At 45.7% G+C, this 16,192-nt stretch overlaps 1 long non-coding RNA gene across 1 annotated transcript; it reads right to left on the bottom strand.

Moving 5' to 3' along the window:
* Positions 1-388: 388 nt before the first annotated feature.
* On the bottom strand, positions 389-9,057 carry LOC116977317. Its single transcript, XR_004413173.1, has 3 exons — positions 8,931-9,057; positions 897-900; positions 389-401 (listed from the first exon to the last, which is right to left on the bottom strand). It is a non-coding gene; the product is annotated as an uncharacterized LOC116977317 (long non-coding RNA).
* Between the last annotated feature and the right edge of the window lie 7,135 nt (positions 9,058-16,192).

The following is a 16,192-nucleotide window of genomic DNA, read 5'->3' as shown; positions in this document are numbered from 1 at the left end:
TCAATGCTCTACTTCCTCAGAAGTTTGGGGGCTTGTCACTGAATAGTCTGGCAGGTGTTAACATTCATTACCACCTGCCATAGGAGAATACTTAACATCTGGTGGAGAGACAACATTCGAAGGAGAAAATGGAGTTGGATTGGACACACCCTCAGGAAACCTGCCGCAAACATCACCCGGCAAGCCCTGAAATGGAACCCCCAAGGAAAAGGGAAAAGAGGAACTGGAGAAGAGGTGTCCAGCCAGAAATGTCTGAGAGTGGGCTCAACTGGGGAGATCTCAAAAGAACTGCCAACAACTAAGTGAGGTGGAGGACATTTGTCAATGGCCTATGCTCCGTAGAGGAGCAAAGGGCTTCAGAAGAAGAAAACTGAATACTCTATCAAACCTCTACAGATGTACTGTGGAGATCGTACTGACTGGTTGAATCGTGTAGGAAGAAACTGCAGATGCTGGTTTACACCGAAGAGAGACACAAAATGCTGGAGTAACTCAGAGAGACAGGCAGCATCTCTGGATAGAAGGAATGGGTGATGTTTCAAGTAGAGACCCTTCTTCAGACTAAGAATCGGGGAGAGGGAGACACAGAGAGAAGGAGCCTCTTAGCCTGGTTTGGTAAATTGAACGCTCAAGAACAAAGGAAGCTATAGAAATTGGTGGACATCGACTGGTCCATCACGGGTATTGACCTCTCCAACATCGAAAAGATCTACAGGAGAAGCGCTGCCTCAGAAATTCAGCTAAACAGCATCAAATATCCGCACCATCCTGGCCATACTTTCATCTTGTAGTTACCAGGTATAGGAGCCTGAGAACTATTACCTGCAGGTTCTTCAGTCAACCATCAGACTCTTGAATCACCTTGCTCATCCCTAACCACAACCCTACCTCAGCACCGAACTATGTGCTTTGCACAACTGAGGTAGCATTGGGTACTTTGGCTTAGATGCTCATGATCTGACTTACCTAGAAAAACTGCTGAATTATTACGTATCTATATGCTGTATCATTGCATTTAATGTGACTGTAAAGCTACAGCAAGTAACAATTTCATTGTTCTGATCCCAGTCCATATGCAAATAAACTCGCTTGAACTCTCAATCCCCTATATCAAACATTGGCATCCTAACAATGTGAAATTTAAGGTCATGGGATAGGAGTAGAATTAGGCCATTTGGTCCATCAAGTCTACCCCGCCATTCAATCATGGCTGATCTATTTCTCCCTCCTAACCCCATTCTCCGGCCTTCTCCCCATAACCTCTGAGACCTGTACTAATCAAGAATCGATCTATCTCTGCCTTAAAAATATCCACTGACTTGGCCTCTACATCCTTCTGTGGCAAAAAATTCCACAGATTCACCACCCTCTGACTAAAGAAAAGCTCCTCATCTCCTCCCTAAAAGGACGTCCTCTAATTTTGAGGCCATGACCTCTAGTCCTAGACTCTCCCACTAGTGGAAACATTCTCTCCACATCCTTTCACTATTCTGTATGTTTCAATGAGGTCACCACCATTCATCTAAACTCCAGCAAGTACAGACCCAGTGCCGACAACGTTCATCATAGATTAACCTATTAATTCCTGGGATAATTCTTGCGAACCTCCTCTGGACCCTCTTCAGAGCCAACTCATTCTTCCTCAGATATGGTGCCCAAAATTGCTCACAATATTCCAAATGCGGCCTTGCCAGCACCTTATAGAGCAAAAGAAGCGCAGGAAACCAGGGTGCTGTCTGTGTGGAGTTTGTACGTTCCGACTGTGACTGCGTGGGTTTTCACCAGGTGCTTCGGTTTCCATTCACACTTCAGAGATGTACAGGTTTGTAGGTTAATTGGCCCCTGTAAATTGTAAATTATCCTTAGCGTGTAGTATAGTGGTAGTGTAGGGGGTGTTCATTGGTTGGCACCAAGTCTTTTCACACTGTATCTCTAAAGTCTAAAATCTAAAGATGGAGAGATTCACCATGAAGGGTTTGCTTGTATACGAGCCTTCCTTATGATTATGATTAATTCCAAGTCACGTTCTAACTAAATGCAACCTGCTTTGAAAACTGGAGGAATGAAAGGCAAATTTGGTCTGACATGTCTTGAAGGAATCTTCAGTGACAGATTGAGGCAAGTTCCTGAAAGAATAAAATTGCAGAAAACCCGGGCTAAAACGTTAGCCACCATACTGGATATAAACATGGCCCTTCGTGAGAGATTATTTTTGTTTGTTGGATAGCTACTGTTACATGACTATTGGTGGCTGATTGATGATGTTGGGTGAGGTTATCTAATCCCTTGTTTACATGGACTCCACAACAAAGTTTAGCGCATATTCAGGAGATCAAAAGTCAAATTTTCATTTAATGGACGTTCGCATTGCGAGATAATGCCATCAACAACAGAAAAAAGAAGGGAGATTCTATTGAGCCCAATGTCCTGCCAGTTCTGTCCTTCAATCATCAAGGCATATTTTATTCCATTCAATTAAAAGTATTTGAAGAATAGAGATCTGAGCCTGGCTAAAAATGTGCGCTAGACCTGAGGTTCCACTATAATTCACTGAGGGCAAAAGATCTGGCCCCTCAGGTTCCTATTAAATCTTTCCCCACTCACCTAAAACCTATGTCCTCTGATTGTCGATTCCCTTTCTCTGGGCAAGAGACTCTGTGCGTTTACCCGATCTATTCCACTCATGATTCTGTACGCCTCTATAAGATCACCCCTCATCCTCCTGTGCTCCAAGGAATAGAGTCCTACTCTGCTCAACCTCTCCCTGTAGCTCAGGCCCTTGTGTCCTGGCAACATCCTCGTAAATCTTCTCAGCACCCTTTCCAGCTTGACAACATCATTCCCATAACATGGTGCCCAAAACTGAACATAATACTCTAAATGTGGCCTCACTCACTAATGTCACATACAACTGCAACGTGACCCCCCCAACTTCTATGCTCAATACTCTGACTGATGAAGGCCAAAGTGCCGAAAGCCTTTTTGACCACCCTGTCTGCCTGCGACGCCATTATGTTCAACCAATGTAGACAACTATCAACAAAGCCAATAGAATATTGATTTGTATAGGTACAATTTCTTCCTGATCAAATTATATAGAGCTCCGGTCTATTATATAGAGGTCCACACTTATTGTACCTAGTTTTGGTCACCAAGATTCACGATGAGGAACAGAAACATGAATGCCCTCCACTTTCTGGTATAAGGACCACTTTTGACTCCAGCTCCTGATCTTTGCCGCATCTCACTATAAGTTTTAGATTTAGTTTAGAGATACAGGATGTAAACAGGCCCGTCGGCTCACCGAGTCCGCACCAACCAGTGATCCCTGCACATTAACACTATCTACACACACTAGGGACAATTTACAATTATACCAAGCTAACAAACCTGTACGACTTTGGAGTGTGGGAGGAAACCGGAGATCCCGAAGAAAACCATGCAAGTCACGGGCAGAACGTACAAACTCCGTACAGACAGCACCCGTAGTCAGGATCGAACCCGCGTCTCTAGTGCTGTAAGGCAGCAACTCAACCACTGAGCCACCGTATGGCGCTGCCTCAATATAAGCTTAAGAAAATGTGCAGAGAAGATCTAAAGGGATGTTCTGTATCCAAAAACTAACTATAAGAAAATATTGCATCAATTTAGATTTTCTGGTCTGGAGGAAAGACACCTGAGATATGACATGGAAGTTAGAAAATAATTTCAGGAGTGGAAAGAACAATCATTTAAAAAACATTGAATGCTATAATGAGAATATATTTGGGTTTTTAATGACAGATGAATTAATTCTGCCTCTGTAATTACCACACTGATAATATTTCACAAGTGTAAAAGCCACGATAAACTGTATATTAAAAAGGTCGCTTACATTTTGCACAGTTTAGTTTATTGTCACGTGTAAATAAAAGTGAAAATCTTTTGTTGCGTGCTATCCAGTCAGCAGAAAGACAATACATGATTCTGTATTGCTCATAAGCTTAGCCTTCCCCTCAGATTTTACCATTATAAATCTCGAAGTCTGTAACTGCAACAGACACTGCCAATCCAAGCTTTATTGAGCTTTGCTTATAGCCTCCTCCATAACCTCTTGTTTCCGCTTGATGCTGCAACTTTTGAAAGCCTTTCGCATTGCTTTTTAGTTTATTAGCTGAATCCTGCGGGTTATAAAGGTCCCAGGTTTTCACTTCTGAGTTCATCTCTAATTGATTTTGACCAAGGCTGTGGTCAAATGATCCGACTGGTCTTTTGGCCCATGGCAATACAAGAAAGGAAAGCTGCATCATAATCTGCTGCCGTCCAGGAACCCCAAGGGGGATATGTTGAACAAAGGCAGGATCAGGCTCAGCTTTGAAGTCCCCCAACTACAACTGACCGTAAACACCAAGTGTCAATGGTCACACGTGAAAACACTGGTTACTTGCACAGTAGATGGAAAGTAGTTTATCCTGAGTCACTTGCATTCAACTCACACATATAATAGTGGGTACCATGTACCTCACCTTTGAACATTAATTTCGCAAAATTGTGTTTTAATACAGTGAAAACGAAAGTGGGACGTAAAATGCTGCAGCGACTTCAGCGGGTCAGGCAGCATCTCTGGAGAAAAAGGAATAGGTGATGTTTCGGGTCAAGATCTTTCTTCCGACTGAGAATCTGCGCAGAGGGAAACGAAAGATATAGAAGTAACATAGAACAAAGATATGCAAAAAGCAACGATGATCAAGGAAAGGTGGAGCCCACAATGGTCCATTGTTGGCAGTGGGGAAGGTGATAACGAGTTATACAAACAGTGAAACTCAACAGGACGACAGTGAAACTAATACGACGACTAGAGTGGGGGAGGACGGAGAGGGGCGATGCATGGGTTGTTTGCAGTTAGAGAAATCAATATTCATACCGCTAGGTTGTAAGCAGCCCAAGCGAAATATGAGGGGCTGTTCCTCTAATTTGCGTTTGGCTTCACTCTGAGTTGGGGGAGGCATAATCATGGTGTTTCAATGTTAGCATATCCTTTCTTACAGTTATAAACCATTGGTTTTAGGAGGAGCATTGTACACATTTCTGTTCGATAACTTTAAAGAAGAAGGAAAACATGCGTGGCTGTGAGAAAGGAACAAAGAAATGAGACTGTGTGGGAAGGAACCGCAGAGGCTGGTTTACACCGAAGATAGACTCAAAGTGCTGGAGTAACTCAGCGGATCAGGCAGCATCTCTGAAGAAAAAGGATGGATGGAAAGGAACTGCAGATGCTGGTATACACCGAAGACAGACACAAAGTGCTGGAGTAACTCATCGGGTCAGGCAGCATCTCTGGAGTAAAAGGATGGCTGACACAAAGTGCTGGAGAAATTCAGCAGGTCAGGCACTGTCTTTGGTAAAAAAGGATGGGTGACCTCTGAAGATAGGTCCCGACTTGAAACGTCACCCATCCTTTTTCTCTGGAGTTACTCCAGCACTTTGTGTCTGTCAAGGAAATTAGACTAATTTTTGAAAGAGCTGGCAAAGAAACAATGGGCCGAAAGGCCACCTCCTGCACGAGATGAAACTACATTTGAATGCAACTCCATGTGAGGAGCACTGCAACTGTGATTCTGAGTCCATCCCATATGAAAACAACACCTTCAGGTTTTTTGTTATCTGTTGAGTGAAGGTGTTGACAGAAGGAGCATCGTTTGACTTGAGCATGATTAACTGGTGCCGATTACCATCAGGATGCAACAGGGAGTGTGCCATTGTTTCTCGGCATTCATGCATACTCTATAATCCCTGACTCTGGGAAACACATTGTGAACAAAATGAGCAATTAACTAAACAAATGTACAGCATCATCTCTTGCCTGACAATGGGCTGTGAACACTTAATGTCAGCGGCACAATGTTACGTGAGCTGGCAAAGTCACGAACACAGTGTCTGGTATCCCTTTCTCAAACCCCGCCACTCAGTTCTGATGCAAGCGCCGAGCCACCGTATCTATTTGTGGTTTACAGGATAGCTTTTGCAGTTCAGTGCCGTAAGGTTGTAGCTTCACGACTTCTATATTCGGTTGTGCTGAAGCAAAGCAAGAATTTCATTGTCCTATCTGGGACACATGACAATAAACTCTCTTGAATCTCGAACGTCTTACTCCAGGAAGTGTAAAGGGCCTGTCCCACTTTCACGACCTAATTCACGACCACTGCCGAGTTTGCCCTTGACTCATTCTCGCAGCATGGTCGTCACGAGGTCGTAGGAGGTTGGAGGTAGGTCGTGATGCTAGTCGTAGGTACTCGTGGCATCAAGTAGGTCGGGGTGTTTTTCTAGCCTGATGAAAAATGTCCACGAGTAAAAAAGGTCGTGAATTAGGTTGTGAAAGTGGGACAGGCCCTTAAGCATATTCAATTAAATTCAATTCAACTTTATTGTCATTGCACAAATACAGGTATAGGTACAACGAAATGCAGTTTAGCGTCTGGTCATAGTCATAGTGCAAGATAGTAGAAGTAAAAATATAAATACAAAGTTGGCATACAATAAAAGTTAAAAAAAAAAAAATACTGGTTAACAATGTGTGGATTGTGGATGAATTAAAACTGATACATAGGCAGATAACTGTATACAAGTGGGAGAGTCTAAGGATGGCTAGCGTCGGGACTCCGAGTTCAGCAGTGTAATGGTGTTGTTGACAAAGCTGTTCCTCAGCCTGCTTGTGCGAGACCTGAGGCTCCTGTACCGCCTCCCTGATGGGAGGAGGGCAAACAGTCCATGGTTAGGGTGAGAGAGGTCCTTGATGATTTTCCCGGCCCGTCTCAGACACCGTTTTCGGTGGAGGGCATCCATGGCAGGGAGCGGGGCACCGATGATGTGCTGAGCGGTTTTCACCACCCGTTGCAGTGCCTTCCTGTCAGCTGAGGTGCAGCTGCTGTACCATAGCGTGAAGCAGGTGGCCAAGATGCTTTCGATGGTACAGCGGTAAAAGTTGGACAGGATCTGCGGGGACAGGTGAGCTTTCTTGAGCCTCTTGCAGGAACAAAGGTTCATATTGATAAATAAGATGCTAAATTGCGGCCTTGCCTGTGTACCAACTCCTTCCAACTCCCGATTCTATTCACCATGCATCCACCTGTATCATCTCACCTAAACAGATGGCACTGTGCCTGGCTGCCATTTAAGATCTATCAACTATCATCAGTTGCAAACATCATCAGGACTTGCAATTGTTTCTCTCCTCCCCCTTCCCTCTCTGGCATCACAATTTGCAACTCTTCAGCCCTTCGCCTGTATCCACCTACTACCTGCCACGGTTTGTCCTGTCTCTCCTCTCTTGCCCCAACACACAATCAATTTCTCTGTTGCCACTAAAAAGGACTCAAAGTGCTGGAGTAACTCAGCAGGACAGACAGCATCTCTGGAGTGAAGGAATGGGTGAAGTTTCAAGTCAAAACCCATCTTCAGACTCTGCCATTTCGGGTCGAGACCCTTCTTCAGACTGAAGAAACATCACCCATTCCTTCTATCCAGAGGTATAGATAGGGCTCTTAAAGATAGCGGAGTCAGGGGATATGGGGAGAAGGCATGAATGGGGTAATGATTGTGGATGATCAGCCTCAGAGGAAGGTGCCTCAGAGGACGGTGGAGGCTGGTTCTCTGGATGCTTTCAAAAGAGAGCTAGACAGAGCTCTTAAAGATAGCAGAGTCAAGGGATATGGGGAGAAGGCAGGAACGGGGTAATGATTGTGGATGATCAGCTATGATCACATTGAATGGTGGTGCTGGCTCGAACTGCGGCGGCGACTGCGGGTGCTCGGAAGGCCTCGACCACGAGTGAACATCTGGGAAGAACGGAGGGGAGGCTGGCTGGACTATGGTGCCTTCCTCACCTTGGTGCCACTGTGTTATGTTGTGTCGTGGACTTTCAGTGTTTGTGCTTTTTTTTTTAAAATTCTATTTTATTTTTCATGTTTTATTATTTATTATTATTTATTTATTTTTTATGATACTGCCTGTAAGGGAAATTCATTTCGTTGTCTCTAACTGAGACAATGACAATAAATTTGAATACAATACAATACAATACAAAAGGTTGGGCACAGAAAGACACTTCAAGGTGTTGCGTGTAAATAGCTGAGCCTCTATTTGCATAGTCTTCAAACTAAACGGCATAAATGAAGACACCTTCAAGTTTATGTGAGTATAATCAAAGAGTAGAGCAAACAGTTTACAAAAAAATAATTCTATTGTACACATTTCAGACAGGGCACCGTTGCGTCTGCAGCAATATGACATGTTCATCCCTACTAATATATGGGGTAGACTTCTAGGCACTTGCCTCTGAGCATTTCACCATAGAGTTTATATTTAGTTTAGTTTAGTTTAGTTTAGTTTAGTTTAGTTTAGTTTAGTTTAGTTTAGTTTAGTTTAGTTTAGTTTAGTTTAGTTTAGGGATACAGAGTGGAAACAGGCCCTTCTGAGTCCGCACCGACCAGTGATCTCCACACATTGACACTACCCTACCCACACTAGGGACAATTTACATTTACACCAAGCCAATTAACCTACAAACCTGTACATCTCTGGAGTGAGGGAGGAAACCAAAGATCTGGGGGATAACCCATGCTGTCACTGGGAGAACATACAAACTCCGTACATAGCACCCACAGTCGGGATTGAACCCAGGGCTCCGGCCTTGCATGGCTGCAACTCGACCACTGCGCCACTGTGCCGCCATTTGTTCATTTTTTCATCAACGACCAGAACGGTTTCCATTTGTATTAAAATGATCTTCGGCAACAAAGCTTGTTTGTGTTCCTACCTCAGGGCTCCAGGGACCTGGGTATGAACATGACTTTGGCAGCTGTCTGGATTTTGCATGTTTTCCATCTCACTGTGTAGATCTCCATCAAGTGCTGTGTCCTCCCACATCCCAAAGATATGCTGGTAAATTAAACTGTAAAGCCCCTGTCCCACTTAGGAGACCTAAACAGCAACCTCTGGTGACCTTTCCCACCACCCCAGGTTTCCACGAGGTCACTGAAGGTTTTGGTCACTCTCCCTAATGGTCAAAAGTGGTTTCCGCGTGGTCGAGGCTTCATCTAGGTTGCTGTTATTTATTCATCATGATTAAAACCGGCCTCAACTAAAAATAGGTCGCCGTTTTAAAAATCGATAATTTTTTAGTCGCAGGTCTAGTCGAAGCCGGTTTTCTTCATAGTCAAGGGAGGTTTTCAACATATGCGTGGGAGGTGGTAGGAGGTTGCAGGTCACCTCGACCTTGATTTTTTTTGGGTGGCAGGCAAGGTCACCAGAGGTTGCTGTTTAGGTCTCCTAAGTGGGACAGGGGCTTAACTCATAGGTTTGTGGCAAAAGTATCAGTGGAGTGGGTAGGCCTGCGATTCACAGGGAAATCTGAGGGGAACTGTTCTGCTATGTGATAGTATGGACCAAATGGGCTGAAAGGCGTCCTCCTGCTTTGGAGTAAGGAAGCAAACTTCCCAATCAAGCTGCCACCCTTTTGTGAGCTTGTTTAGTGAGCGTGGGATGTTGCATTTGGAGGCACGGCAACATTTGTTATGATTTAAAATTATTTATTTGCTGTGACGCACTTTGGGATGTCCTGAGTGCTTGAAAACCACTACATAAATAAGTCACGTGTGAACTCTTGGCTGCAGATCAGAAGGACTCTGCAGATAGCTGCGGTAGATATGCAAAGGCTGGAAGGGACAACATGGAATTTATGAGGCACCTCTCATGATCAGTCAGATGATAGGCTACTTTATAAAACATTGTTTCACGAGACACGCAGCGGAATTCTCCACGGCTGAGATTTCCCTGCAGGCACATGGAACTGCAGATGCTGGAATCCTGAATAAAACACAAAGTGCTGGAGTAACTCAGCAGGTCAGGCAGCATCTTAGCCAGGCCTACCCTGCAACGCCACCAGGACGACAGACCCTCATGGTCAGGTCAAGAACCCTGCACTTACAACAACTGGGACTTGGAAATGGTCTGAAGAATCAATCAATCAATCAATCAATCAATCAATCAATCAATCAATCAATCAATCAATCAATCAATCAATCAATCAGTTTTATTCATCACATTGCACATAAAGTGCAAGTGAAATGAATTTGTCAGCAGCGGTACAATGATAAAGAACACACAATACACAATAAAAATGTAACACAAACATCCACCACAGCATTTATCACTGTGGTGGAAGGCACAAAATTTGGCCAGTCCTCCTCCATTTCCCCCCGTGGTCGGGACCAGAGTCCAGAGTCAGTCCAGGATCGGCTCTTCCTCACCGGAGACCGCGGGTTTAGGTTGGTGTAGGCCGCAGGCCGGCGGTCAAAGATTTAAAGTCCCCTCCTCAGCCAGAAGCACCGCAGACCACAGGGCCGGCAGTAGAAGCTCCCCTCCAGGGGTGATGTTAAGTCCACGCCGGACCCGCGGTAGAAGTTGGCCGCAGGGCCGGTGGTGGAAGCTCCTTCTTCTCCTGGGTCCCGCACGAGGGATCCCGGGCTGCAGACGCCGCGCCAGCTGAAACTCTCCAGACCGCGGCTTCAGGCTGTCGGCTGCCGCGGGCCAGCGAAACGGAGCGTTCCCCTCCAGCGAGCTCCAGTGAGGGCTCGCCCGCTCCACGCCGAGAGTCCACGCTGCGTCCGCCGCTGAAGCCCCGGGCGCGTCTCCGGGAAAAGGCCGCCCGATCCTCGTTGTTAGGCCAAGAGTCTCGACCCGAAATGTCACCAATTCCTTCTCTCCAGAGATGCTGCCTGTCCCACTGAGTTACTCCAGCTTTTTGTGCCTATCTTCAGTTTGAACTACCATCTGTAGTTCCTTCCTACACACTTGGAAATGACGCCAAACTGTCGACTGTATATTGTCTCAGTGTACTACTGCTATGTACACTTATACTGTATCTGAGATATTTATCTAGTATCTAAATGCTTATGTTTAGTGATACTTGTACTGAACTGTATACAAAAATTAATTTCACTGTACCTTGATACATGTGATAAATAAAATACCATACCCAACCATACCAAGCCATACCATACCATACCATACCATACCATCTGTGGAGGACAAGGATAGGCAGTGTGTTATTCCACCTGTTTGCATGTGGCTGCACTCTGACTATCTTCATTTGCATTCACTTATCACTTCTTCATGTGCACCTCCTCGAACCTCATCTACAGCATCTGGTGTTCCGAACGTGGGCTCCTGCACATCGGGGAGACAAAGCCTAGATTTGATGGCCGTTTCGCTGAGCACTTACGCTCGGTCCACCAAGCTGGACCCTGCTGGATCTCCTGGTTGCCGACGCTTTCACTCCTCTTCCCTTTCCCATACCAGCCATTCTGTCCTGGGCCAACTCCATTGCCAGAGCAAGGCCACAGGCAAATTAGAGGAACGACACCTCATATTTTGCTTGGGCAGCTTAAAACACAATGTTACTGCATGAATGTTGAATTGGCTAATTTTAGGTAACGTACAAACACTCCTTCCCACCCCCCACCCCCCCACCCCCCCGCATGCCCCCTCTTCCTCCACAGAAAGTTGGTTAATCAACACCACAGTTCACAATGATGTATCCCTCTTGGTCTCACACAACCCTAGCCAATAATCAGCCTATCAGGGAACCCCCTAGCCTGACGTCATCTGCTGCTGCCCCCGATCTGTCGAGGTTTTTTCTTCCAGTTTCTCCCCCCCTCTTCCCACACCACAATCATTCTGAAGAAGACTCCCAACCTGAAATGTTACCTATCCACTTTCTCAAGAGATGCCGCCTGGCCCACTGAGTTACTCCAGCTCTTTGTGTCTATTTTCGCTTATCACTTGCCAGGTTTTAGAGGGTGGAGGATGCCTGGAATGCACTGCCGGGGGGAGGGAGGGTGCTTGAGGGAGATACAATAGTGGCATTTAAGAGGCTTAAATGGATGGACATATTTAAATGCAAGGAATGGGGGGATATGGATTATGTGCAGGCAGATAAGAGGTAGTCTTGACATCATGTTCAGCACTGACATCATGGGCCGAAGAGCCTGTTCTTGGGTTCAATGTTAAGGGCCTGTCCCACTTAGGCTATTTTTTAGGTGACGAGAGGCGACTAGGCTGTCGCCACATGGTTGCCGGGGTGCCGCCCGTATGGTCGTGAGTAGTCTCCTCAGTCGCCCATAGAGTTGTAGCGTCTTTCTGGTCACCGCTGGATTTTCAACATGTTCAAAAAATTTTGGCGACAGTGGGTTTGAGGCCAATGAGCGTAGCTTGATTTCTCCTGACGTAGGTGCTGTCGTAGGTTGTCGCCAGGATGACGTAGGTTGTCGCCGGTGCTGACTTCAGTGAATTCCATTGGAGACTACCCACATCAACCTACGACAACCCGTGACAGGTACCGGCAACTGAATTGTCGTAGCTTGTCGCGGGTGGACGTAGGTTGACTTTGGTTATCGTAGGTTGTCGCCTGTGTGGTCGTGAGTTGTCGTAGGTGTTGTCGTAGGTGGACGTCCTAATGGGTCGCCGGTTGTCGGTTGCTTGCCGTAGCTAGACGTCGACTAGGATGTTGTAGCTTGTCGTAGACATTGTCATAGGGGGGGTCCAGTCACCGGTTTTTCGGTGACCTGCTACGACTATGACAGTCGCCTAAAAAATCGCCTAAGTGGGACAGGCCCTTTAGCAACTAAAAAGAGGAACACTGGGAAGCGGGAAGTTAATAATAATAATAATAAATTTTATTTATGGGCGCCTTTCAAGAGTCTCAAGGACACCTTACAAAAATTGAGCATGTAGAGGAAAAACATGTAAGGGGAATGAAATAAATAGTAGAGACATGACTAGTACATAAAGTAAAGACAGAATTCAATACAAAACACAGTATGAGGCAATTAATGCACAGATGAAAAGGGACGGGGACGTGGGGCTAAGGATAGGCAGTGGTGAAGAGATGGGTCTTGAGGCGGGACTGGAAGATGGTGAGGGACACGGAATTGCGGATCAGTTGGGGGAGGGAGTTCCAGAGCCTGGGAGCTGCCCTGGAGAAGGCTCTGTCCCCAAAACTGCGGAGGTTGGACTTGTGGATGGAGAGGAGACCGGCTGATGTGGATCTGAGGGACCGTGAGGGTTGGTAGGGGGAGAGGAGGTCAGTGAGATATGGGGGGGGCCAGATGGTGGAGGGCTTTGTAGGTGAGGACCAGGATTTTGTAGGTGATCCGGTAGGAGATGGGAAGCCAGTGAAGTTGTTTGAGGACTGGAGTGATGTGATGCCAGGATTTGGTGTGGGTGATGAGTCGGGCGGCTGCGTTCTGGACCAGTTGGAGTCGGTTGATGTAGGTGGAGCTGATGCCAAGGAGAAGTGAGTTGCAGTAGTCCAGTCGGGAGGAGATGAAGGCATGGATGAGTCTTTCAGCAGCGGGAGGTGTGAGAGAGGGTCTGAGTTTGGCGATGTTGCGGAGATGAAAGAAGGAGGTTTTAATGACATGGCGGATGTGCGGCTCAAGGGAGAGGGTGGAATCAAAGATCACGCCAAGGTTGCGGGCCTGGGGAGATGGGGAGACAGTGGTGCCGTCGATGGTGAGAGTGGGGTTATTGTTGAGAACAGCACAGGGCAGTACAGATATATGTAACCTGATCTGGCAGAGCTGCTGCATCACAGTGTCAATAGGACGGTCACGAGGAAGAACAATGGACAATGGGGATCTGGCGGGTGGAGGGGGGGGGGGGGGGGGGGGGAATCGCCGTGAGGGAGAGGGGGATGAAAGGGAGGTGGGGGAATTTGTAACTTTGTAAGGATCCTTTATGGATGATTATTTGCATATTTTGGCACAGTATGCAAGCGAAGAATTTCACTTCTATTCAGTATTCGATTCAACTCAGTGACCCAGGGTCAATACTGACCTTGGGTGCTGTCTGTGTGGAATTTGCACGTTCTCTCTGTGACCGCATGGGTTTCCCCTGGGTTGCCCAGTTCTCTCCCACAGCGATGTGTGGGTTTGTAGGTTAATTGGGCCTCTGTAAATTGCCGCTAGTTTGTAGGGAGTGGATCTTCTTCTTATCGAGTCCACACACAAGATTAGAAGTTGTTCAGCCAGAGTAGAACACACTTCTCGGCATCTGCAGACAATGGTGTCTGTCTTGTCGCTTCTTGTGCGTGGTGGTGGAAAGATTGGTGGAAACAGGGCCGCGACGTGAATGCTCTTTCCTTGACCCCTAGGGAGTGGATGGCAAAGTGGGATAACATAGAAATAGTATGAAGGGGAAATCGATGGTCGGCATGAACTCTAGGCCAAACAGCCTGTATCCATGCTGTATCTCTAAAACTAGGACTGGTGGATTCTGGCTTGAGTGAATAGACTGCATCAAGAACCAAAAGGGACTGTGAGTTGCACGGTGGAGGCAATGGGACGTGGAGATGGGGAAAAGGAAGGAGTGTGTAATCATAGCGAAAACAATGATATATGTAACCTGCTGAGCCAAACACATTGTCAACTGAATATTTAATTAAGCAACCAAGTGAAAAACTAAGCAAATACCTCAGCCTTCTGAATGCAACATTTAGATTTTACTGACAATTCCAACCTGTGGCTTGGTTTATTTTACCTTCCAATGCGTTTGACTAGCTGCTGGTAAATTTGTTATTCAGCAGAGTTTAAATAAAGCCATGTGTAGGGAGGAACTGCAGATGCTGGTTTAAACCGAAGGCACAAAATGCTGGAGTAACTCAGCGGGACAGGCGGCATCTCTGGAGAGAAGGAATGGGTGACGTTTCGGGTCAAGGTGTTTTACTGGCTGGCCTGAGAGAACCCTCGAGAATTTTAACTGGAATTGTTTGTCCTTGGGAGAACAAATCTGTTGAAAAATGAATGTAGGAAACATGACCTCTAAAAAGAAAAGGTCATCACTTCTGCTTAATGTCAAAAGGGTGCTGTAAATTAGATAGGGGCCAGGTCTGGGAAAGAAAGATAAGTGAGATATACTGTAGCAGATAGACTAGTGTTGAAGGCCTTGCAGAGTGGAGGGCAGGGAACTTGCAAGGTCACCACTTGTCATAGTTTTCATTGCCTGATGTGCTTAAAGGGCAAAAAAATAATCAGTGCTAACAGAGAAGTCTGAATGAAGAAGGCTTCCTATACATGGGAACTGCAGATGATGGAATCTTGAATAATACACCGAGTGCTGGAGTAACAGCATCACTGAAGGACATGGATAGATAACGTTTTGGGTCAGGATTGTTTCAAGTAGGAAAGATCAAGTTGGTAATGAGGTGAATACATGGGAAGCCACAATCAGTCCAAAGAAGGGTACCGATCCAAAGAGTCGCCAATCCATTCCCTCCACAGATGCTGCCTGACCCACTGAGTTACTCCAGCACTTTGTGTCCTTTTCAGAGGTAACATAGAAATTCATCTCGCAAGGCTGTGTTGGAGAAAATGCTTCCAAGAAATGTTGAGCTGCCTCAATTCTGTTCTCAAACATGGATACTTAGTAGCCATTCTGCTTGAAGAGTAGTATGGCAACTAAAATGTGGAGCGGGCACATAGAACAGAACTATATACTAAAAGGGGGCTTGTTTAAGAAACATTTAGACAAGTACATGGATACGATGTAAATCATAGAGAGAACACTGGTATTTAACGATACACTTCCTTGAAAACATTGTAAAACTCAGGTAGGTGGGACGAGTGTAGATGGGACATGTTGGTCGGCGTGGGCAGGTTGGACCGAAGGGCCTGTTTCCACGTTGTATGACCATGACTTTATGGATGTACAAGAAAGGGTTAAAACTCAGAAAATCGTGCTTTTGGTTTTGCAATAATCATAAGATACTGGGGCAAAACCAGAGAGTTCCCTGATATGAAGTTCTGTTAATTTAACTGAGTTTGCATTCAGTTTTGGAAATTTCTAAAAAATAAATCAGAAGCTGGAAATCTGAAATAAAAACAGAAACTGCTGGAAATACTCAGCAAGTCAGGCAGCAGCTGTGGAAACAGCAGCAAAGCCAACTTTTCATATTGAAGATAGACACAAATGCTGGAGGTAGCATCTCTGGATGACGTTTCGGGTCGAGAACTTTCTTCACATCTTATATGTAGAACTTTTACCTTTCTCTGCCACCCTCTATGCAACTTAAAACTACCTTCTTTTCACTTTATCTTTTCCATTGAAGGGTCTTCCACCTAATTGAAATGTTCTTCGCTCTATTCACATGGGGTCT

Source organism: Amblyraja radiata, chromosome 9, assembly GCF_010909765.2.
Source record: "Amblyraja radiata isolate CabotCenter1 chromosome 9, sAmbRad1.1.pri, whole genome shotgun sequence".
NCBI lineage: Eukaryota > Metazoa > Chordata > Chondrichthyes > Rajiformes > Rajidae > Amblyraja > Amblyraja radiata.
This window is presented reverse-complemented; position numbering and strand designations above follow the sequence as displayed.